Raw genomic sequence first — 25,379 nt, forward strand, 5'->3', positions numbered from 1 at the left:
ATGGCTCCATGGATTTATTAGAGTATCACTTCTTAGATATGAAGCACAAAAATGAAATAAAGAAAATTGGCATGCTTAGAACTACTAAAAAGTGATATTAAAATACATGTATTTTAAAAGAGGCTAGTCGGAGCTTGAAATGACAAAGTGGGTCACCTTCTCTACCCACTGCCAAAATGCATGGCTGTTCCTTGCTGCAGAAGCTCCCGTGCTGCGTGACTCAGCTGGGTAATTTAAAGCAAAGAATAAAACATCTTAGATATTTCTCTTAGACAAATTTTAGCCCCCCAAAGTTCACTACTTATCTTGCATAAATTTGCAGATTTTAAAACCTAAATATTGGAAGAGATAGCATCTTAGAAATCAAGCTGCTGGTGTTCCTGGTGTTTCTACAAAGGCAGAACTAGAACTTCAAGTTCCAATTGTTCAGCAATTACAGAGGCAGTGATGGCAGTGAAGATTCACTGCAGTTACTGAAGAATAGGAGACCTAAGAATATCGTCTTTAAAAGCTTCAGATGCTCATCCAAAGGTCTGAACACACTAGATGATGGTAATCAGGTGAAGACAGGCATGATGTAGTGGAAAGAACACTGAACTAGGCGTTTGATTACTTGGTTTAGTTAATTATAAGCCATGCATCTCAGGAAAATCACAAGTTCTCTGGGTAAGGAGAGGGCCAGGGATACCATGAAGACTAAATGCAATGCTCTGCATGCATGTGCTGGATACAAATATGCATAGCTTAACAAGACCAGCTACACAATTGGCAGGGCCCAATGCAAAAGGGAAACATGGGACCCCTTGCTCACAGAATTTCAAGAGGTGACAGCAGAACACTAAACCAAATATAGGGTTCTTCTAAACGTGAAGCTTAGTGTGACTGTTCAGGCTAAAGACCCATGAAGCTGGCCTTAGGAGTTACCAGCCCATAGATAGGTGCTCCTTGAGAACAAGACTTTTGTAACTGCATAGCTGAATCCTCCAGACTACCTTGCATTTGGTAAATACTCGGGAAACACTGATTGCTTCTGAAATTGCAGTATAATGAAAAAAAGTGGAATTTTATACATCAAAAAAGTATCCTCTCATTTTACAAGGTACATATGGCGACAAAAGAAAAGATGCCATTTAAAGTACAGTGCCTACAAAGTAACATGTTAGGAGCTTTGTGTATATTTTCCTTATGTAATCTCTACATGCAATCCTGAAAAGTAGATTACAAAATCATCTTTTCACATCTGAAAAAATTTAGGCTTAGAGAGGTTAAGAAACTTGTTCATGGTTAAAAAGCTCAACATATGTGATCATTAGAGAAATGCAAATCGGAACCACAATGAGATACCTTCTCACATCAGTCAGAATGGTGATTATTAAAAAGTTATGAAATAACAGATGCTGGCAAGATTGCAGAGAAATAGGAATGCTTTTCCACTGTTGGTGGGAATGTAAATTAGTTCGACCATCGTGGAAGATAGTGTGGCGATTCTTCAAATATCTAGAACCAGAAATACCATTTGACCCAGCAATCCCATTACTGGGTATATAACCAAAGGAATATAAATCATTCTGTTACAAAAACACATGCACATATATGTTCACTGCAGTGCTATTCACAATAGCAAAGACATGGAATCAACCTAAATGCCCATCAATGATAGAGTGGATAAAGAAAATGTGGTACATATATACCATGGAATACTATGCTGCCATAAAAAGGAATGAGATCATGTCCTTTGCAAGGACTTGGATGGAGCTAGAAGCTATTATCCTCAGCAAACTAATGCAGGAATGGAACACCAAACACTGCATGTTCTCACTTATAAGTGGGAGCTGAACAATGAGAACACATGGACACAGGGAGGGGAACAACACACACTGGGGCCTGTCCGGGAGGAACTGGAGGAAGGGAGAGCATTAGGAAAAATAGCTAATGCATTCTGAGCTTAATACCTATGTGATGGTTTGATAGGTGCAGCAAACCACCATGGCACATGTTTACCTATGTAACAAACCTGCACATCCTGCACATGTATCCCGGAACGTAAAATTAAAATTAAAATTAAAAAAAGAAACTTGTTCATGGTTATACTGTTTTTCTCTAACACGTCATTAATTCATTTGACAATATTTCTTGAGCTCCTACCATGCTCCAGATACTATTTCAAACATGTAGGACAAATCAGCAAGATTAATATAAGACCAATGTATCCCTAATCCTGTCCTCAGTCTCCTAGGGCTTGTAGATTAGTAAAGGGGGACTGGCATTAATGAAAGAATCTCATTTTTTTTTAAAGAAATTGTAAAATTAGTGAGCTTCATAAACAGGATTGCTAGATTTGGCAAATAAAAATATAGGACACTCAGATAATTTTAAGTTTTCGATAAACAACAAATAATGTTTCAGTGTAAGTATGTCTGCCATGGTCTGAAAACTGGTGTCCCTCTCAAATTCATATGTTGGAACTTAATCCCCAATGTGATAGTATTAAGAGGTGAGGCCTTTTGGGAAATAAGTCATGAAGGTTCCACCCTCATGAATGGGATTAGTGCCCTTATCAAAGAGGTTGAAGGGAGGTGCCTTGCCCCTTCCATGCGAGGACATTTATGAGGAACAGGCCTTGGCCAGACACCAAATCTTCTGGGAACTTAATCTTGGAATTCCCAGCCTCCAGAATTGTGAGCAATAAATTTCCATTGTTTATAAATTACCCAGTCTAAAATATTTTGTTATAGCAGCTGGAAGGACTAGGACAATGTCCCATGCAATATTTGAGACATATTTATACTTAAAAAATTTTGTTTATCTAAATTCAAATTTAACTGAGCATCTTATATTTTCTCTGATAACTTTATGAGGAAAAGTGCACTGTATTAAAAGTAACCTCACAACAGAGGCTTAGAGGCTGGATTGAAATCTGAAGAGCATAAGGAGTTAATATGGTAGAGGTAAGTTGGGGCAGGTTGCAGAAGGAGACTGATGATTGAAGGTTGCTGGGGATGGAAGTGGTTTGGGGCTCATGCAAAATGAGGCTGCAGAAGTGAGCAGAAGCCAGACCACCTAGGGCTCTGAAGGCCATGCAAAGGTGTTCAGCCTTTATTGCACTCAACTGACCTGTCATTACAATGTTCCTTCTGCCAATGCCCTTCCCTTCTTTGATACCAAATATGTAACTGTCTCCATGGAGTCATTCCCAACCACCCATGCCACTCACTCCTATGACTTTTACCAAAGAAGTTAGTCTTCTTTACATCTGTCTCGCAAAACGGAATGGTATTTCACTGAGGGCTTCCAGCAGATACTTGGTAAATATTAAAGAGGAAAACATCGCGTAGAAAGTCCATGCATTCTGGTTCTTCCTATGCTATCTAGAAATAGTTCAAGTGCATCTGCATATGTGGTTCCCCTAATGATACCATCCAACTCACTTGGCAGAGCTTGATAAACAGCACATTCTGGGCCCAACCATGGAACCATTAACTTAGAATGTCTAGAATGGGACTCAGAAATTCCCACTTAAACAAGTTCCCCAGGAAAATATGACATACACAACTATTTGAGAACCACTCTATTTGGCTACTCTAGGATTCTAGGATTTGCAAATAGTGGAAAATGATAAGAGAAAGCTCTTGGTTTCACCTGTCATAAATCTCACTGTACTCTTGACTTGTAAGAGGGTCCAAGGTTGTCAGAAGACTGAAGGCCATCCCTATAGTGTCCAGTCTTAATCATTTGTATTATATACTATCTATGGGAAAAGATGTAGCAAGCATAATGCGCATTAGGTCATCAACAGAAAATATTTTAAATGTCATACTAAATTGATCTGAGTATTTTCTTTATATTAAGCAGGAATTATTTTTCAAATTTGATCCCTAAAATTGTTTTAATTCATACATCTAATGGCATAATACAAAATCTAATGGACCATTTATCTACAAAAACAGAGCCTATAGCTTCATGTAAAATTTTAACCTGAGTTAATTTTTAAAAACACATTTTCTATACTACTTATAAGCAAAGTTCAAACTTAAAATATAACTCATCATATATTTCTCTATTTCCTGGAGAGAAAGAACATTAGAACTAGAAAGGACCAAATCATCCAATATATCCTGTCCATTTATTTAATTTTGTTCAACTCTTCTCAATAGGGAAGCCATCCTGAAGTGCAAATACTACTGCTGTCCCTAATTAGGAGGGGTTGTGATAAAATAAAATTGTGTTTTAGTATCCCATTAAGACATATTTCTAGCAACAATTAAAATCGTAACTTCATTCCCATTGTTATTCTCAGCTGTCTCAAATAAAGAAAAAACCTCCAAATTCAAACCACTGCAACATTTTACACTGGTTGCTCAACTGTGCAGAGATTGAAAAAGCAAAGCAAAAGCAAAAACAATGTGGCAATGTTGCATCAAAACTATATACACCTGCCAGGGGCTGCCTTTCCTGGATTTACAAACAGACTTCATTGAAATGATGAGTTTGTGTTTAAATGGAGAATAATATGTATGCTGTGAACCACAGTCAAATACGAACCTCACCAACATGGAACCAAGAATACGCTGGTGAATTGAAGGTTTTCCCCTGATACAGCTGCACAGAATAAGAGACATTTTGCTTTCACTACTCACAGAAATCTAGCATTATATGGAGTAATATGAATAACAACAGTGGGCTGGTTAAGGAGGCATTTTGACAAATCACATGCTTTTATTCATACAGTATGTCATCGAGTTTACTTAAGAATAAGAGCTAACACTCCTAATTATAGGAAACGGGTTTTCGGGTACTTGTCGTCACATGATATATTGCACATTATGATGCCTTTGCCATAATCTCCTGGAGATTGGGAACTGGATCCTATTATTTGAAGCATTTCCACACTTAAGGAATATGGTAGGGTTAATAATGAATAGGATTTTTACTACAAGCTCTTAGGCCAGTCTGCTGCTCAGATCAGAGAAGCTACTTTCACTGTCATTGGGTCATGAAAAATAAATCTCATTTCTCCACTACATGAACAAAACACTCAAATGTGATCCAGAGCTTCTTTTTTTCCTTCTCCAGAGAGTCAGCAGCTAATGGCATTTGATTGTATATTAGACTGTTAGGAAAAGTCTATTGTCTACATTAGCTCACATCAAGGGCCAAATTTCATTTAAAAAAACAATGCTGGGAAAGGTCTCTAGAATTTTTTAAAAGATAAAGTTGTTTGTGCGTGTGTGTGTATGTGTGTGTGTGTGTGTAGAGGCTTTGCTAATATTTTCCATTCATAGAGAATTTGTATTTCCAAAGCCAAAGCTCTCTGAGGTTATCTCTGTTGTCTTCAAAACAACCCTGTAAGGTACATAAAAGCTATATAAGCTATTTTTTACATTTCTCAAAGGTGGAAGATGAACCCAAGAGGGTAAGTAACCTGCCCAAGGTGACATAACACAATATTTGGGGAAATGGTGACTAGCATCTGTGTTTTCGGGTTCCTTGATAACTGCTTTTCTTCCTCCCTCCCTTCCTTTCTTCTTTCCCAACCCAGCCCCCTTTCATTCATTTTGCCTACACACTGAAGATTTGGGCTCCTTCAGTAAAGCCAGTAGAAAAACTTTGTCATTGGATTTCCAGAAAGTGGTCTTTAAAGAAAGAATAGAATGGATTGTGGATTTGATTTATTATTTTCCACCAGAAAATGCATTATCAGTAGTGTTTTTAACGCGTATTTTATGCTATGAAAGAGGAATGCGGCACATTGTTTTGTAAGACATTCTTAAACCTCACTTAGAGGCCAGGCCTCCTGCCAAAAATCCTGAAGAATGGTGGCGCAACGGGTTGGCACTACAGAACCTCACGAACCTCAACACCTAGGCGTTCACATGAAAACTTGCCCACGAGCACGAGGTCTTTCGGAACTTGCCATGGAAAATGAGTGAACGCCTAAGAGATCAATGCCACATTCTTCAGAATTAAGGATAAGAATTAAACGGAAGCTACTGCGCTAACAGTCAGCTAAGCATGAAGGGAGTAGGTTCAGCGGGAGAGGATACCATCAGGGCATCCTGGTCTCGGAGCCTTAAAAGACGCCCCATCTCCTCGGTACCCCGGGGAGTGCCCGGTAGCTGCGGCGCCTTCCCAGCACTGCGGCGCACTGCGGAGTCGCCTGCCAGCCCGCCCGGGCCGTGCGAGGCTTTCCTTGCCGCCCCGCGCCGCCGCAGTCCGCCCGCCCCCCGCGGACCCGCCGGGGGGCTGCTGTCCGCGCCAGGCGCGCCGCGGGGCATCCATCAACCTAGAGCCTTTGACGCACACACGCGCGCTCGCAGACGGAGTCTCCGTCGCCTGCCCCCACCCGCCACCCCCGCCCGCCCCTCGCGGGTCTGCATTTGCATCACTGGCACACGTAGCAGGTGACGCGAGCGCCCCCAGCTCAGGCCGTCCAGGCGGCACCTCCAGCCCCCGTGACTCAGCCCCTCCCCCTCCGCCCCCGCGCGCCGCCTAAGGTCCCCGCACGCCCACAGATCTGCTCCCGATTGTTCATCTGTCGTGGGGTGCTGGCTGCCCCAAGCCAAGTTAATCCCCGTATTCCGCAGTCCCCCTGGACCCAGCAGGGGCGCTCCCCGCGACGCTCTGGAGAAAAGTCTTCCCAGTTCTAGAACCCAGGCGGAGGGGAAGAAGCCCACTAAGAGAAAGGGTCATAGGGTCGGCTAATGGCCTTCACTACCCTCATCGCCATCTAAGATTACCTCGGTAGCTTATTTACTGGGATCGGTCCCTTTCCTCTCTGAGCTTCACAGCCTTGGGTCTGCTTCGCCTCGCCTGGCGCACAGTAGGCGCCCAATAGGTTTTTGCTGAATGAAGGCGTTGTGTAGAAGTGCAGGCGGCTGACAAAGAGCCTCAGCCCCGCGGGCTCTCCTGCTCTCCAGCCCTCTCTTGCTCTCGCTTAGACGCTAGACAGGGGCTTCGGGAATGTATGTGGGAGAGTTTGAAAATTCATGGTATTTCTTTCAGGCTCTCTCGGCACTTACTGCAGCTGCCTCTGCTCTCCCGCCACCCGCACGTCTGCAGAGGGATCCCCGCCGAAAAGTTGAGCCTAAGGCTGCTATGAAGGTATAGGTCCAGGTACCCTGCCCGTCAAACCACACAAGCAAAAAAGAGCGTGGCGGTCGCTGCAGACGCGGCCCCTGCATCGCCTCTGCTGCCCACCCACCTCCCCTGGGAATCCCAGAGAAAGTGCGACCCAGTCCCCAGACCTACCCTAGCGAACCCGGGGGCCACTGCATCTATTTTACCCCGACTTTCCCGGTCCCTCCTCAACAAAGGCGCCTACCCAGCAGCGGGCACCTGCAGCCGCTTCCTCCGGGGCAGGCGGGGCAAAGTTGCGCTTCTGAAAGGTTGCAAAAACTTCCCCAGGCTGCAGCGCCCGGCCACCGGTCGGGAAGAGAAACCCAGCAGCCGGGGAAAGTCTCCCTGCGGATGCCCGCTTCGCCTCCCCCACTCACCACTCCAGCCGTCGGAGACCCTTTCCCTGAGTGGTGTCAGCACTGCAGCCGCCTCCGTGCGGGCGCCGCTCCGGCTCGCTTCCCCGTGCCGCCTCCGTCTGCCACTCTCGCCTGCAGCGCGCAGAGTGGTGACTCCTCTGAGCGTGTCAGCGGCGAGAGGAGGGGCGGGAAAGTGACTCCTGGCTTGCACGCTGCGGTCCTCCTCCCCTCCTCCGCTTCCCTCCTCCCCCCGGTGCTGCAGTGCCGGGCGGCGGCGTGGCGAGAGTACCAGCGGTGCGCAGGGTGTCACGGTGCGCGGGGGAGGCGGGCGCCGCGCGCCACTCGCGGTGCGCGGGCAAGTCGCGGCGGTGAAGCGCTGCTGAGGTGCGGGACTGGGGCAGGGGGCGGGGAAGGAGAGCCACTTGCAAGTGGTAGGTACTTCTGGAGAGGTCAGGGCTCTGAGTTTGTAGCAAGTGAAGGAGGGGGGCGGCAGTCCTTAATTAGTCACCAACTGTGACTGTGCGTTGCGCATTTGGCGGCGCCCCGGGTCAGGTCCAGCGTGAGACGCCAGGGATTTCTGACTGCTGGACTCTGTCAGCATCGGACAAAAAGAGGGTTTGTATTCTATTTCTGGGCCTGGGACTGACTTGTTACTTCAAATTGGCTTCCAGGGAGCAACCAGGCAGAGCTAGGTTGCCTATTTCCCCCAGCCCCCACCCCGACGCTGGCAGACAAGTCCAGAGGAAACTTGGGCACAGCAAGAGCAAGCAGAATAAAACTTCTCTAGGTTAAGTCTAGTGTCTCCCCAATGCTAGATAGGGCCAGACAGCTGGGCTCGCAGGCAGACATTGAAAGTGGCCCCTTAGGGGGGAAACAACCAAATATGACAGAGAGGGAAAGAGGGAGAGAGGGAGAGAGGGAGAGAGGGAGGGAGGGAGAGAGAGAGGGGAGAGAGAGAGAGAGAGAGAGAGAGAGAGAGAGAGAGAGAGAGAGAGAGAGAGAGAGAGAGATTGAATTTTGTGTTGTCAGAAACAAACATGTCTCCCTTTGGCGAGCAGGAGACCCCAACTCGAGCTTCACTGTTTCAAAGCGGTGGAAAGAAACTCGCTCCGCGAGGCCACACCCAGGCCTGGCGCACCCACCCAGCGGCACCATCGGAGGGTGTCGCCCTCCCAGGTCTTCCGACGCGGACCCTGCCATCTGGATGCTGCGGGAAGTAGGGCATCCCCACGTCCCTGACTCCTCCAGCTCCGTGCTCTCACGGAACCCATGTGGAGTGGGAAGCGGTCACACAGGCGTGTGCCTTCCCCGAAATCGTGGCTCTTGTGGTGGTGACCCAAAGCGAGACAAAGCGCGGCGCCAGTACGGGCTGCAGTGGTTGGAACTCAAACACACACATCTCTCCGCGAATGTGTTCCATACGTGTAAATATGCCTGGGTGATTGAATGGATGGCTGAACGAACGCTGTGTGGATAGAAATATAAACGTTACACGTATAACGCAGGCGCCAGGGAAGGAGAGCTATCAGGCATCCCCAGGCTGGAGCCTCCTGCACGGAGGAGCCGGTGGAGCCAGGCCGTTCGCCCAGGGCAGTGTTGTTAACTTGGGCTTTCCAATTCGATTTGTGCCCTATGCAGGATACTGTGAAGAGAAGAAAATGGAGACAGCTCTTGGCCTCTCATTTTCTCTCCTTTCTGGTTCAGACACTCTGGAACTGTAAGTTACGGTTCTCATATGCTGTTGAACCTACACTTCCTTGCTCGGTCTTTCCTGTTCTGGTGAGAGGCTTTGCAGTCTGTGACCGTAGGCGGTGCTATGAGATGGTCAGGCAACATGAAAATTAGTGAACGTGCTCATTTTCATTTCGTGGATTCTTCTTAGTAAAATAATTATTTAAATAGTTAAATAATTTAAATAATTATTTAGGCTAAAATTAATGTGCTGCTACTATGACAAGGAAGTGCCTATGAATCTAGCATTGGAAATACAATTGTGAAATTTAAAAATAACAAATCCTATATGGATTCCCCACATGTTATTTATAAAAATTTGAGCTTCCAACTGCAAAATGTGCTGGCAATTCACTGAGTTCTCAAATGGGTACCTTTTTGAGAACCTCCTCCAAACTGTTGCTGAATAATGGATTGTTTCTCCAAGTGACAGAAATTCAGAAAACCATGAAACAAACCTTAAAAGCGATCAACGTTCTTTATGCTATGCTGTATCATCCTTAAATCATTCTCCTATCTTGTCCATGGAAGATATATATATATATATATATATATATATTTAAGTTGATTGATGTTTCTACCTCTGGATTTTCGTGTCTTGATGCATTTGAAGGTTAACAGCTCCTTTAGGAAAATCTCTGATTGTGTGTTTGCAGGAAACATCCCTTTTAAGACCAGGTTGCACTGGAAAAGGCTATTTTAACATTGTCTTTGGAGGATAGGAAACACTTTGTCATGATGATGCTGTGCCCTGGTTCCTGGACTTGCCCTCTAAACCAGTTCTGGTTCTAGGGTCCTGCCTGGCACACACCTTGGTCCCAGGACCCTTGGATCCAGCACTCAGACTAGTTTTATTCACGCCGTCATTATAATGAAATGTTTTCTCTCCTCTGAAAACACTTGTCTTGTAGAAGCAGATGGAGGGAAAAGGGGTACACCCCCCAATCCCCACAGAATCTCAGTGCTCTAAAGTCATTGCCCTCCTACACATCAGGACTTTTGTTCTTCAATGCAGAGTATCTTCTTGTGATGCTAAAAACAAGCTGTGAAAGACACCTAATGAGCATGAGAGATCTGTTTTCGCATCAGCAAAGTGGTTTTGATAAAAATAATTCACACTAAGTACAGATGCTAGAGTGGTTATATTTTATAATATACACAAGAAGCACAGTGCCTAGTACATAATGGGTACAGAATAAATGTTAGTCACTCTTCCTCTTTTAGTAGTCAGGGCAAGGTTTTCCAAAGGCTGCGCTTTGGAGAATTGGTTTTGTAAGATGCTCTGGAAAGTCAGAGTTACACCTGGCTTCCACAGCAGAGGTCTGAAGAGAGCGCCATACTCTTGGACCCAGTTTGTACAGCTTTCCACTTCTCCTTACCATGATCAGGAGTCTACAGAAAAGTGCAGACACCTACTCTTCTTAACCCAACACTCAGCTTCCACAACACTCAAAACTATTTTTTGGCTCTTTTGTAATTTTAATCGAAGTATTTCTATTCATTTTTTAAAATTCTCTCTTATAAGCACTACATTTTAATATGTAAGTCAATACTGGGGGAAAGAAACACCAAGAACTTCCCTCCAGAACAAAACAATGAGGTTCATCCCTCCAAAAATCCAAATTGAAAGTCTATCATAACCAAAACAAAAAAAGTCCACGGAGAAATAAAAAGTAACAAAAATCACATTCTAGGGTGTTAGGACATTTGGCAGTCTTTGCTGTGCTGTCAAACCATCCTTCAGCTGGCTTTCAAAAAAATAACACCCTAAGCTCATCAAAATATACATTTGCCATTTGCTTTTTAAAATTAAAAATAATAATTAAAAAGAAAACTTCAAGGAATTCATAATCAATTGCCTGACTTGTTTCAATGTCATGTACAGCATATGGAAGTGAAAAAGGCCATTTGCAGCACATGTGATTAAGGGATATTCATCTTCAAGGTTTAGCTTTCTTCTAGACAGTGTAAAATACCCACAATTTGAAGTTTGAAGGGACATAGACGATCTCCTTTGAGAATTCCACAAGGCAATGCAGGCACCCAAGCTGTTCTTCATAGGGTGGCAGGGCTTCTGTCCGATTGACACAGTTTCCCTGTGTAAAATATTTCCCATCCTGTTTCAATACATTCATTGAGGGGTCAAAAATCAGTCCGAGAAACTCCCACATGGAATCTTGTTCTGGAGATGTGGATATTGGAACAGCTGGCAAATCATTAGTCACATAATCCGATTCTCTCCCTTCTTTGGTGTGCTTCTTCATTACTGGAATACAATCTTCTGTCAGAGCCTGATAGCAGCCTCCTTTCAGATTGTCTACAACATCACCACATGTGTTTTGCATATATTTCTTACGTCCATCAATCACCATTTGGTCAATCTCTACCATAGTGACCATCTTTGATTTTAGTTTGACTATTTCACATAATATGCCCCCATCTCAGCCTCTGAGAATCAGTACCTCTTTGCCAGTGCAATCTGCTTTGCTGCTGCCCATGATGGCCCAGGTATATGCAAATCACTCTGCCAAATCAACATCCCTACTAAAGATGAGAATATTTTCAAATTGCTTCTAGTGTAGAATTTTAATGTTCCAATAAGGTGAATCTTCATTATACACCACTTCATCTATGTCATATTCAACCAGGTACCCACTGGTGGTAGACCAATGTCTGTTGATGGCCCCTCTTCAAACTACGGGTGGTAATGGCTTCACCAGCCCAGTACTGTCTTGACTCAATTCTTTCATTCTTTTTTCTACTTTGTTCGAAAGGCTGTCGATCTCTTCTTTGCCCTGCAAGTCATCATTGTAACTCTGAAGGTCCAGCAACATCAATCCATGTAGGTAAATTCTCAAATTGGCAAAGATGCTGTTTTTGTGTTTCCATTTGTAGATTGCTAAATAGCCATGGTCCTGCCAGGTGTGCACTGACTCCGCCATCCCGTGCTCCTGGAAAATGGACTGGAGGCCTTTTAGAATGGTCTTGCCATCAGCTTTGGCACCGAGCATGAAGTTGATCTTGCTGTGCCATGCTGCTGTCACAGTGAGGCGAGGCCCTCCCCGTGCCATGCTTCAGGGAAGTGGCTGGGGGCCAGGGGTGGGGGCATGCCCATGTCAGGCTGTGGCCCACAGGAGTCAAAACAGTATATTTTGAGTCTACCAATGTCCATCTTGTTAAGCCCTTAATGCCTACTTGTATCAGTGACCACAAGAAGCCCCAAAATCTCAAGTGCTTTTCTCATCTCTTACATTCTAATGCTCATAAGGCTCAGCACACCTAGTATTCTGTCTCTTTCTCCCTATCCAACTCCTGAAACTCTCTGACTATGCCTCCTGGACTTCAAAGTCCACTGTTAGCAAAATGCCCAATATCCTCAACCTCATCTCCAAGTGTTCTCTTCACCTTTTTGTTCTCGTGGAAGTATGGCTTGCCTTCCTAAGAGGCTGCTCTCCCATAACCCTCTCAAGTGACGGCTGACTTTTTCCCTCCAATGCTTGCATCACTTGTGTCTGGAGATAGGAAGGTAGTGTCCTTGTTCTGTATTGCTACTTCCAGAACATTCTTCATCCCTCTTCCCTGAAACCTACTGCTATAAATCTCCTTTCATCAGGTTATTTCACCCACTACTCTTAGATGCGGCTGGCAGGCTCAGACCTCCAGGTAACTTCACAACTTTCCTGATTGACTCCCAAGTCAATGTCACTTCCTGAACACTAATCCTGTTTTAATCCTTGGCAATTTAATATACACACAGATATTCATTCCAACCAGTACAACCCGTAGACCTGGGCAAACAAGGACTTGGTCTCCATGCTCCATACCTTAAACAACTCTAAAGTTTAAGAGTTAGAGACCACCTCTCTGGTGGCCAGGTTCTTTTGGTGGGGTCACTTAAGCCTACACACAGATCCACGTGGACCCTATCCCAGTTTCTCCCCTTCAGTGTGCTCTTCCACTTTCTTCTGACCCCAAAACTCATTGTAGTCTTGACCAAACACCCCAAGGAGCTGCAGAGCTCCCACTTATGAAGTCAGCCGTGGACGTGTGGACAGGTCCTGGTTCTAGGAAGGCAGCTTGGCAAGTGGATTGCTCTGGTGGCTGCTGCCTCCATTTCCTTTCCAAAATTGTGGAAGATCGGCAACCAGAACCAGAAGGGTGCTGCCACATTGAGTTTGGGCAACTCATATTGTTTCCATAAACACCCCTGTCTCCTACCCTCCTACTCTCCCTCTTATTTTATGTTTTTAAAAATTAGTTTGTTTGAATCAAGATCCAAACAAGGTCTACCATACATTGCAATTGGTTGATATGTTTCTTAAATCTCTATTTATCTATTGGTTCATCATTCCTTTCTTTTCCCTTCATAATTTACTATAGATGAAGAAATCTTATGTCCTGTAGAGCTCTCCACCGTCTGAATTTTACTGATTTTGTTCCCGTTATGCTATTTAACAGGCTCTGCTGCTCCCTGTATTTCCTGCAGTCCAGAAAATAGATGTAGAGGCTTATCAGAGGCAGGGTCTTTTTAAAATGAAACTACTACATATATGTCATTTAATTAGGAGGCATATACTAATTGTCTCTTTTGTGATGTTAGCAGTTATTGATGATTATTGCTATTTATCTACTATTTCATTTGGGTTTTGCTAAATGGTAAAATTCTAATGAATATTTCTTGAACAGCCATCCTCCTATACTTTTATGAGATGGTTGATAGCAATATGATGGGGTAGGTTCTCCTTGTCTTTTTAATGTGAGGGGGATACAAGACAAAACCTAGGACTTGCACAAGTTATTGAATCTAGTAATGAGGCACAACTCACCCTCCGTTATAAGCAATCTGAAGGTTTACACTATCAGTGTAAGGGAAACCAGAGACCAATTCTCCCTACCACTACCAATATAGGGGACTGCTGAAAATGTTGCCTTGATGCTTAGTATAGCAAGAGAATGTGGCTATCGAGTAGAGGTAGAATATGCTTACCTGAGAAATTTCAACTGAATGCAAGTCGTAGAGATCTCTAGCCTCAAATTCTCAACAAACTGTGAATTCAGTTTAATATTGGGTTGGTAATTTCCCAGGTCCCTGACAGAAAGAAATGCAAATCCTATGTGGAGGAGCCCTCCTTCATCCTGGAGTTCCAAAAAAAAAATCACACAAATAAATGAAAGTTAGAAAATAATGAAGCACACAAAATAACAACACACAAGGAAGTATGATACCATGAAGGAGCACCAGCAGATATAACAGAAGAAACTTCAATCTTTTTCTGATGAAAAACTTCAGATGTTAGAACTATTGGTCATAATTTTTACTTTACTTAAAGCAAAATATATGCAGGCAATAGGAAACTATAAGGAATAACCAATCATATTTAAAAAGGCGCCACATCAATCTTCTATCTAACTCTGCTGGTTGCCCTACCAATGTTCAGTACGACTTCCACACATATATGCATACTTTATGCTTGCCTTAAAGAATCCTGATTTTATTTAGGGATTCACCTTTAAAAAAATGACACACATATATTTAACAATACAGTTTTATACAGAATGCTAAGAGCACTTTTCATATTTTACAGAAGGGCTTGAAACAATATGGACCTTCTATTAATACTCATACCATAGCACAACCAAATATAACTCCTACATAGATGCATTACAATGTGCTTAGAGTTTAAAGGCTCGATGGAAATAAGGCAAAAAAGACTATGTAAGGTATTTTACATAACTAATTGAAAAATAAATGCAAAAAAATAGTAAATAAAATTTAATACGGTCTCATGTGCCCTGAGGAAAGTGGTACCTGATTTGGAGAAGTGATTGCTATGTGCAAATAATCTATTTGGAACTGCTCCCACTGTAGGGCATTCATCATCCACCCCTTTTCTATCAGACATGACAATGCCAATTTCCTTTACTTGATAGCAATGTCTTTCAAGATCCACAAAACAACTGCAAAATTTAAGTTTGTGCCCTTCTTTCTAGCTTCTGGGTAGACTTCTTTTACTAATCTAGTCAGTTAATTCAAAGTTGCATCCATCTAAGTGTAGATCTGCTGCTGGCTAGACCCCAGGACAGCTCGGGCATGTCTTCTGTTGGTCGGTGGGCGTCTCTGGCTCTTTCTTAATTTCTTCCAGTGCAACTCATGACTCCACTGTCATCTTCTTCTGACAAGCTCTCGAGATTCTTGCCCAGACCTCTGGCCCCCTCAGCAAACTGAGATCTACCACTTTTCACATGACCATGTGCTTTTAGGAATGGGCACATTACATTGTAATTGGTCCAAATCAGTCATGTTAATTCCTCTCTCCCTTCCAGTTATTGCTTTGGCCATGGAATTGTTACACAATTCTGCTCAATGACATTTGCAGGGAAGATTTCTAGACAGCTTTTGGGAAAGCTTTCCTTACTCCTGAAAATACAAATGAAGCAAAGAAGTCCCATTTGTGGCTTTAGACATTATTTGCTTGAATGTGACATATAGAACTTTGCAAATATCCTGGAATCATGGAGGGGAGGTAGTCTGATGACATAACATGTGAAGGATGTGAGAGTTAAGTGAATTTCAGAGAAGTGGAGCCAGAGCCCTGGTGTGCCATGTCTGGAACAGCCCTACTTCTGTTGTGTAGTAATAAATTTCCTCTTTTTTTTTTTTTTTTTTTTTTTTTTTTTTTTTGAGCCTCTTTAAGTTAGAGGCCTTTGCTCACAGCTGAAAGCATCCTTATACTCTCCCCAGCCCTAAAAGAGCACCTGGCACACAGTAGATACTCCACAAATGTCTACTGATTTGAGTTGAACTGTGTTTCAAGTTTATTTCTGTTGGGAAAACAAGAAGGATGTCTCCATCTGTTGTATTCCAAGTTTCTAGCACAGTTACTACATTATGGAAGGTGTTTGACAAATATTTGCCTAAAGTCAGAATGGCTTCAGGATCTTAGCAAGCAAAGGGAAAAATTTAGGAGTCCAGATGGAAAGCTGGAAATGAAAAAAATATTAACTCAATGAAAACTTAAGTTCCGGGAGCGTTTTTCTGCTCAAACTGCCATGGAAGAAGCTGCCCCAGGCAGGGTCAGAGAAAGAAACTTGGAAGAGGTCTCTAGCCTCCTCTGGTGGCTCAAAGGGGAAGGCAGTGTGTCACTTAGAAGTGTGTGGCAGGGTAGAGATGGGGAAGGAAGATGAAAATGCCCACAAGAGATATTTTTTGCTGAAAGAGGCAGATTTTGATATCTGGAAAACATTTTTGTTAAGAAGGAGAGAGATGAATTAAAGGAAACTCTAGGCCATTCAGGACTGTACGACGGGTTTGCTTCATGGGCCCATAACTGCATCTCTCTCTGTTGTTTGTTCCTATATTATCTGCACATCTAGGATAAGGTAGTTTTTGTCACTCAGAAAATGTCTGGCCTCAGCAAATGTGGCAACTGGTAAGATGCAAGGAAGCGGCATGTTCCTGATGTTTCAGTCCCAGGAAGAGGAGCTACCATTACCTGAATGGTGGCTGAGAAGACTGGAACCACATCACACAGCATTGTGGGGTCACAGTGATTAGTTTGGAGACTCCAAAAAGAAGTAGAGCTTCCCAGAAGAAGCACAATTCACCTCCTTTAAATCACTCCATGATTACACAGTGATTTAACATGCAAACTCCTTTGCCTGTTTGTGTGTCTCAAGTCAATGCCCACCAGAGAGCCAAAGCCTTCAGTGCAAAGGAAATTTTGAATGACTACAGGCCAGGATGGTTTGACTCATCTCTGTCCTCGGCCACCCCAGTTCTTGCACAGTAGGTCTGTGAACCCTCAACCAATGAGGGATGAGAATACATGAATATTCTGGGCTAATTGGCATACCCCATAGACTCATCAAGTTTCTCTACTTCTTTTTTTAAAATTAATTTATTTTTTATTTCAATAGGTTTTTAGGGGAGCAGGTGGTGTTTGGTTACATGAATAAGTTATTTAGTGGTGATTTCTGAGATTTTGGTGCACCCATCACCCAAGCAGTGTACACCGTACCCAATGTGTAGTCTTTTATCTCTCACTGCCCTTCCACCCTTTTCCCCGAGTCCCTAAAGTCCATTGTATCATTCTTATGTCTTTGCATATCCATAGCTTACCTTCCACTTATGAGTAACAAGATATGATGTTTGGTTTTCCATTCCTGAGTTACTTCACTTAGAATAATAGTCTCCATTTATGTCTAGATTGCTGTGAATGACATTACTTCATTCCTTTTTATGACTGAGTAGTATTCCATAGTATATATATATATGTATACCACATTTTCTTTATCCACTTATTGATTGATGGGCATTTGGGCTGGATCCATATTTTTCCAATTGCAAATTGTGACACTCTAAACATGCGTAGAGCCAATCAATCTTCGACAAAGCAAACTAATACATAAAGTTGGGAAAGGACACGCTTTTCAAAAACTGGTGCTGGAATAATTGGCAAGCCATATGTAGAGGAATAAAGCTGGATCTTCATCTCTCACCTTATATACAAATCAACTCAAGATGGATCAAAGACTTAAATCTAAGACCTGAAACCAGACAAATTCTAGAAAATAGCATTGGAAAAATTGTCATTGTAGACATTGGCTTAAACAAAGATTTCATGACCAAGAAACTGAGAGCAAATGCAACAAAAACAAAGATAAATAGATGGGACTTAAACTAAAAAGCTTCTGCACAGTAAAAGAAATAATCAGCAGAGTTGACAGCCCACAGAGTGGGAGACAGTCTTCACAATTTATACACCTGACAAAGGACTAATATCCAGAATCCATAAAGAACTGAAACAAATCAGCAAGAAAAAAAATTCCATCAGAAAGTGGGCTGAGGACATGAGTAGACAGTTTTCCAAAGAAGGCATCCAAATAGCCAACGAGCATATGGAAAAATGCTCAACATCACTAATTATCAGGGAAATGCAAATCAAAACCACAATGCAATACCACCTGACTTCTGCAAGAATGGCCATAATCAAAATCAAAATAATAGACATTGGTCTGGATGTGGTGAAAAGGGAACACTTTTACACTGTTGGTGGGAATGTAATCTAGTACAACCACTATGGAAAACAGTATGGAGATTCCTTAAAGAACTAAAAGTAGAACTACTATTTGATCCACTCCTGGTATCTACCCAGAGAAAAGGAAGTTTCTCTACTCCTGTGTAAAGTTAATCAAGCTATACCCACCACCTGAGATACCAAATACCACCTTCTCTACTGCACCTCTGCAGCCATTATAGGGAAAAGCATCCTGCCCAGCTCCACACTTGTTAATTCCTAGGTTCAACTGCATATATGGCCTTCATTACTTACCACTTTCATTATAAATAATTCCATTTCATTTCCTGTAGTACAACAGCTTTTGAGGGCAAGGACATCACATTTTGTACAACATTAAATCCCATGAATTCTCCAACACAATGGAGGTACTAAACCTTTCATATGAAAGGTGCTAAACACATTTTGAATAATTGTTCACACATTTAATTAATCTTTCACACTTTTTTCTGGAACTTTGTTTTCCAAAATAAGGATTATCAAGAGTTTTTCTATGTGAGGAACTCATGGTTTTAAATTCTGCAGTGCCTTCTTTGGAGGGGTAATGGCACAACAATATCTGGAGAAACTTACATATCTATAGTTTTGTATTTAGTTAAAAAAATGTGCCCCTTTTGTGACAAGAGTAATCTCTCTGAATTTTTTCTCTCTCCTTTTCGTTCAGTGACTTCTCCCGCTGCTCTAAGCTCTGTAGCAAGTGTTATGGATCCTCTGTATCTGGATGATTTATAGCTCAACTCTGAATATTCCCATGGGTCTTCCCCATTCTTACTGGCTAGAATTTCTTTTTAACATTCTACTATAGGTCTGTTAATGCATTGAGTTCTATTAAATTATTTTCCTGCTCAAGGGAAAATTATCATCTTCATGTTCAGAATTTGTCTTGTATAATCTTCCTGCTCCAAATTAGTGTTCTAACATTCAGCTTTTCTATTTTAATAATAGACATGCTGATTTCCCTACATGATCTAGCTATTAAAAATGCATGTAGTAAGCTCTCAGGAAGTTAGGTTCACTTCCATTTTTAGCATGATCTAAAGGTATTGGTGCTGACCAACTTTTGGGTCACAAATGGCTTTTTATTTTGAGAAGCAGCAACACAATGAGTGTTAATGATGGAAACATTCAGTATTAATAGTCTGTCTAATTGGTTTTCCCTTTCTCTACACTTAGACTACAGCTCTTCCCTGATGATAAAGATATTTTTAAAACTATCTCTTCACTCAACTCCCAGTCCCAAGTTTGGTTTCTGGATACTCTATTAGCCATTTCCTGCATGACAGTGCATCCTACACCAACATTAAATCTCCCATGATGCAATTTGTGCTCACTTTTATATGCATCGGCAGCTCAGAACTGCAGGTTCTTTTATAACTCCTGCTCGGTGCCTCTTCTCCACATGCTTTCCAGAGATTCTCTGCAAATCACACTTTTATGACTGACATAAAGTCAGATCAAGCTTATCCTAGGTTATTGCCAATTCCAAGGGAAGGAGAAGGAAGCCTCATTTTGGCATTAGGTCTAAGCTATAGTTTACTAAAAGCTCTGTGTCTGAGGACTGTGGGGCACTCCCCTGCTCTCTCAAGAAAATGAGGAAAGAAGCATCTACCCTTTTTCCACGCCCTTGTCATTCATCCCACGGGAAGTGGAGTCACATTACTAATGGATACCCTAAAAGTATGGTGGGCTCCATCTTGTCCCGCTGCCTCACTGCCTCAGACATCACCTTAAGGCTGTGCAAATCCTGCATCCAGAAGAGGTAGCTCATCTCTGAAGACTTCCTGAAAATGTAGGCATTGGGAGTCCTTGGAAGAACAGAAGTTGGTCTAGGATTTCCATCAAAGAGATCTCAAAACACTTTTCTCCAAATTGTCCCAGAGGGAATGCAGAAGTAGCATGGTGGATAGAAGATATTCCAGATCATCACTTCTCAGAAAGCTCAGTAAAGAGATTTCCTTGATAGGTAAGACCAGAAGAGCACAGAGCACAGTGTTCATAAACTACCAGAAGATGGCTAGAACTTGATATGCAGGCTTGACATTTTGGTACCATATCATTTTTATGGCCACCTTCTACATACCACCCTTCCCAAAGAAGACAAAGTCCAGGCAGAGTTCAAAGATAAGTGGGAATGAGCAGTGCTTTTAGAGATGATTGTGCTGAGACCTCAGAGTCCCAGAGAAGGCAGAGCTATGTATTCTTACTTACAAAGCACATCCAGATTCACCTCAGGGGAGAAGAAGAGACTGAAGTGCCACCACAAATTGCTATCTACTTCCTTACAGAGTGCCTTGACCTTGGGGACAGTAGAAACCTGCCTGATAGAACAAGGCCTGGGTACGAGACTAAAGGCACAGTTGTTTCTGTGGTGCGAGATTTCCTCTTACCTGGAAGCACATGCACATAAACAGGACACTTGATGAGGCTCTCTAGAGTAAAAGGAGCAAATAGAAAGAACTCTGCTTGGATCACGGGTAGGTGGGCAGTGGAAATCTGATAAGGGTTCAGACTGGTGAAATCCCCCAGGAACTCAGTCTCCTCTCCAGGATGAGAGAAGCCTAGCATCCTGGGTGCAGGCTGGGGCCCTGGAGACCTGGGCTGGTCTCAGGTGTGGGGCAGGACTGGACTCCAAGCTGCAGACTGTGGAAGATTACCTGAGAGACAGTTTCCAGGAATAAGTGGTAAGCCAGCAGACAGTACAACTAAGGTGTCAATACAAAGGGGCTGCACAGACCTGGAATCTAATTATGCATCCTGTTTTCAGTGTAGGATCTGCAAACATCAGAAAATGAACCTGAGACTAACGTAGGCCACAAAAGGGTGTGTGTGTGCATGTGTGTGTGTGTGTGTGTGTGTGTGTGTGTGAGAGAGAGAGAGAGAGAGAGAGAGAGACAGAGAGAGACAGAGAGAGAAAGGGGGGTTGAAGACAGTGAGAAAGAGAGAGAGGAGAGAGGTTGGAAGAAAACCAAAGAGAGGAGAAGCAAAGACAATCCCCAAAGGAACTGAAGAACCAGGTTTGGGAAAGACAGGAGCCAGGAGATGGTTGAACTCTCAGAAAAGCATCTCTTCAGGCTCTGCCTTTGGAATGATTCAGCTGCCTCTGCATTTCATCCTTGTGTGACTAGCCTGGGATTCCCAGGGGAGTCTGAAAGGCCCAACCTGGGGCACATGACAAGTGGAGGGATGAGCTGCCTGATTGATATACTCACCAGGACCACAGGCAAACTGAGGCCTGAGTGGAGGGGCCCTGTGCAGGACAAAACAAGAGACCTACACTACAGGGCATCAGAATGACGATCAGGGATGTCAGAGGCTATGAAAGGTAGAGAGTGCAACAAGGAGAGATGCCCAAAGGCAAGGGTCACTCTCCAGCACTCCCACAGTCCCATTGAGGTGAGAGGATGGAGCCATGAATGGAGCTGCTCAGACAGATGGAGCAGCCATAAAGTCAGACAGATGGCCTGGAAGGGGAGGCAGCCCCTGTCCTCCTTGATTGATTCTCAAAGCATATGGTGTTGATATAGAAAATCTGCACCCCAGATTCTTGGCAGAGAGCAATTATAACTTCAAACCTTCTTCTGTTCATTTCTTATCAAAAGATCAGTTGTAACTAAAAAATATTGAGGAAGGAGCTGAAGACCATGCAATGCATCCATTTGATACTTTGAATGTTACACCCCTATTATGTGACACCAACTAGGTGAGCTGCATACCTGAAATCTTTTTCTTTTTTTTTCTTTGCACTTCATTTTTTGTATACTTTGCAGATGGTATTAATTACACTGATGCATTTGTGTTATGCCATGAACCTGTATATAACATATTATAAAATACATTTTACTAGTGTAGGGATGGTGGCAAGGGCTTTGCTCTCTAGGTCAGGCTGTGTATCCTTTAAGGTGACCTAAGGAACTTTTCTTTCAATTCTTGATATCAGTAAAAATTGTGATACATGTATGCAAATAGTTTATTTTGTCTTAGTTACATTTTGTCCTCCTATATAGCTTTTGGTAAAACCTCTTTCATTCTTCTTGGAATGTTTCAAGATATAAATAAATAAGAATATAGACAAAACTATTTTTTCAACTGTTTTTAGATCAGATAATTGCTACTATGTTAACTATTTTGAAGAGTACAAAGACATTGAAAACTTTCCAGTCAATTATGAAACTGGAAAACCATGACACAAAAAAACCTACAGTGATAATACAAACACACACATGCACACACACACACACTATGGAACAATCCCAAGTGTGGACAAAGATGCAAAAATCCTGAACAAAATTCCAGCCAATTGGATTTGGCATTATATATATTTTTTAAAAAGAGTAAACACAACCTCATAGGTTTCATCAGGATGAAGGCATACTCTAGCGTTAGGAAATACATGAATAATAATCATATGATGACATAAGAAATTTCCATGGTTGTAGCTCAATATATGTTAAAATGTTAATTCTTAAAATTTCACACCCACTCCTGACTCTTTAGAAATCTAGGTATAAGGAAATACATTCTCAAGAAGATGTCAAACTGACAACCATGTTATCCTTACTAAGCAAACACTGGGGCATTCCCATTAAAATAAGAATGAAATAAAGAGGCCTATTATCATCAACTTTATTTAGCTTGGTTTTACAACCTCTGGCTAATGGAATACAAACATAGACCAAAGATTTGAAACTTAAGAATAAGAAAAAAGTAGAAGAAACTATCATGATTGATAGTTGCTAGAACTGTAAATGGATAAACATCAAGAGAAAGTCAATTTAGTAAAATGGCTGAATATAGATACATGTGCAAAAAATTCATAACTACTCTACATATTGGCAATAATCCATTATAAGGTATAACTGGAAAATATACTATTTATAAAAGGAAGAGAAAACATAAAATACCTAGAATAGACTCAGCAAGAAAATTGTGGCAACCACATGAATAAAATCACAACATTTTACTAAAAGATTTATAAGAAATGTTGAATACATAGAGACACATATACTCTTGAATGGAAAATCTGAATATTTTGAAGATATCTATTCTTTCAAAGTCAATGTATAGATTTAACAACATACAACATCATAAAGGAATTTTAGGGGATTGGGAAAAAAATCAGTCTAGATCCTAACCTCATGAACTTTACCAAAATTAATTTCAAATAAAGAGTTATTATAAAATTATTAAGGCAGTTAAATACTAGATAAAATTGAAGTTTATATTTGTCAAACCTCTCAATCAGTGGAGAATTTCTAAGCTTCAAAGCAATGGAAGAAATTAAAAATAACAATAATAATAATTCATTGACTGAATGCTTCCAAAGATACTGTGGAAAATTATACTAAATAACAAAGAAACTTTTTTAAGTCAAAAGATCACAGTCAGAAAAAAAAAACTGGAAAATATTCACGACAAATATGAAACAGTTTGATAGACGTGATAGTCTTACCACACAAAACACAAATTATAAAGGAAAAAAAAAGACCTCAGTAAGTAAATGGACAAAGAAAATAAATTGCAAACCACCAAGGAGGAACTACAAATGATTAATGAAGAAATGCTCAATTTTACTAATACTCAGTAAAATACAACTGAAAGTGACAATATTGTTTTTACAGAAACATTTTAAGGGAAAATTATGTATTAGTTAATTTAGATCACATCTCTTTTCTTTAAGAACTTAAAGTAGTTAAAAAATCAATTGTAAAAATTGTTTTTAAGGTGAGAAAACCAGATTGAAGCCAAAATAAAGTGAAACAGTAAGCCTTCCATGGTACTGCAAAGTGAGTTTTTAAACTCCCGACTGGCCAGTGGCAAAATAAACACACATAGCTGTAAGACTCCAAATGACTATGGATACCAGTTGTTCACTTTTCCTTGGCAATGAAATCTGAGCAATTTCTCTACCATTTTTTTTTTTTTTTTTTTTTTTTTTTTTTTTTTTTTTTTTTTTTAAACAGGGTCCTTTGGTGACAGAGAGGACCATGGCTTCAATGAGATCTGTACAAAGATAGTTGTGCATGGTGCTTTCTCACAGCATCCCTTCATGTGACCTCAATTCAGTTACTTTTTAAAACAGGGGGAGCATATGAAGATGAAACAACACAGAATGCTGGTTTTAAAATGTCAGGAAATGTCCTTTCTGATAGACCCTGACAATGGTTTAAACTGGTGCTGCTATTTGAGGGGTTAAGGAAAAAATTTGCAACACATGTCAAGAGCTCTAACACCATTCCTACTGTTTGGTGCAATATTCCCCTTTCAGAGTCTATCCTAAAGTGGAACCCTAAAAGGAAACGTTGCCCGCAAAGCTGTTCAATGCAGTGTTATTTATAACAGCACAAACTGGAAACATCCTAAATATCTAACAATAGAAGACTAGCTTAGCGTATTATGGTGGACCTGTTTGATAAAATATAAAGTAGCCATTCCAATGATACCAATGGACAGTTTCTAATAACATAAAGCATTAAATTATATTAAGAGAAAAACCTAGAGTGTAAAAATGGATGTGTAGTATGATCTCAACTGCATATACTACGTCTAATAGAAACACATGAAGGAAGTTTTCAAAATGTTAAAGATTCTTTCATATTTCTCTATACCATTCATAAAAAATTAGGTAGTTCTTTTTAACTAGAAAGAATAAATTTTGAAGTTCATTGTAGGCAGATGGCTTACTAAACAGATGTAATCACAGTGCTTGGTGTGTACTTTGATCCCCATGTAGAGGAAGCTAAGATAAATGTGTTTTTCCTATGTCTTTTATTTTTATAATTTCTGGTTTGCCACCTTCTGACAGATATTTAGTCTTCTGGCTTCAAGGTACTGATGCAAGATGTTTAAAAAGAAATATTTTACTTTAAAAATGTATATTCCGTTTTATATTTTCAGTCACAGGTTGCTGTTGCATAAGGTATTATAAGAAAATTTTATCAGGCAAGGGATACAATTATATTTTAAAAACCACAAATGTTCCTATTTGCTGAAGATTCAGATCAGTATTTTGTTCTTACTTGAAATCTTATTTTTATGTGATATGTAATAATTTTGGGGAACCAAAACATTCACAGATTTTTTTCCAGCAAAGTTAAAAATG

At 41.4% G+C, this 25,379-nt stretch overlaps 1 protein-coding gene and 1 pseudogene across 1 annotated transcript in view; both read right to left on the bottom strand.

The window, feature by feature from the left end:
* Window positions 1-7,623, bottom strand: part of SV2C (synaptic vesicle glycoprotein 2C) — a 276,999-nt gene extending 269,376 nt beyond the window's left edge. The window contains exon 1 of the mRNA XM_010352825.2: window positions 7,494-7,623. The gene's annotated coding sequence lies outside the window, so the exon portion shown is untranslated. The remainder of the gene's footprint in view (window positions 1-7,493) is intronic.
* Window positions 7,624-11,143: 3,520 nt separating this feature from the next.
* On the bottom strand, window positions 11,144-12,274 carry LOC104653759 (annotated as a pseudogene).
* Between the last annotated feature and the right edge of the window lie 13,105 nt (window positions 12,275-25,379).

This window comes from Rhinopithecus roxellana, chromosome 3 (genome assembly GCF_007565055.1).
Source record: "Rhinopithecus roxellana isolate Shanxi Qingling chromosome 3, ASM756505v1, whole genome shotgun sequence".
NCBI classification, from domain to species: Eukaryota; Metazoa; Chordata; class Mammalia; order Primates; family Cercopithecidae; genus Rhinopithecus; species Rhinopithecus roxellana.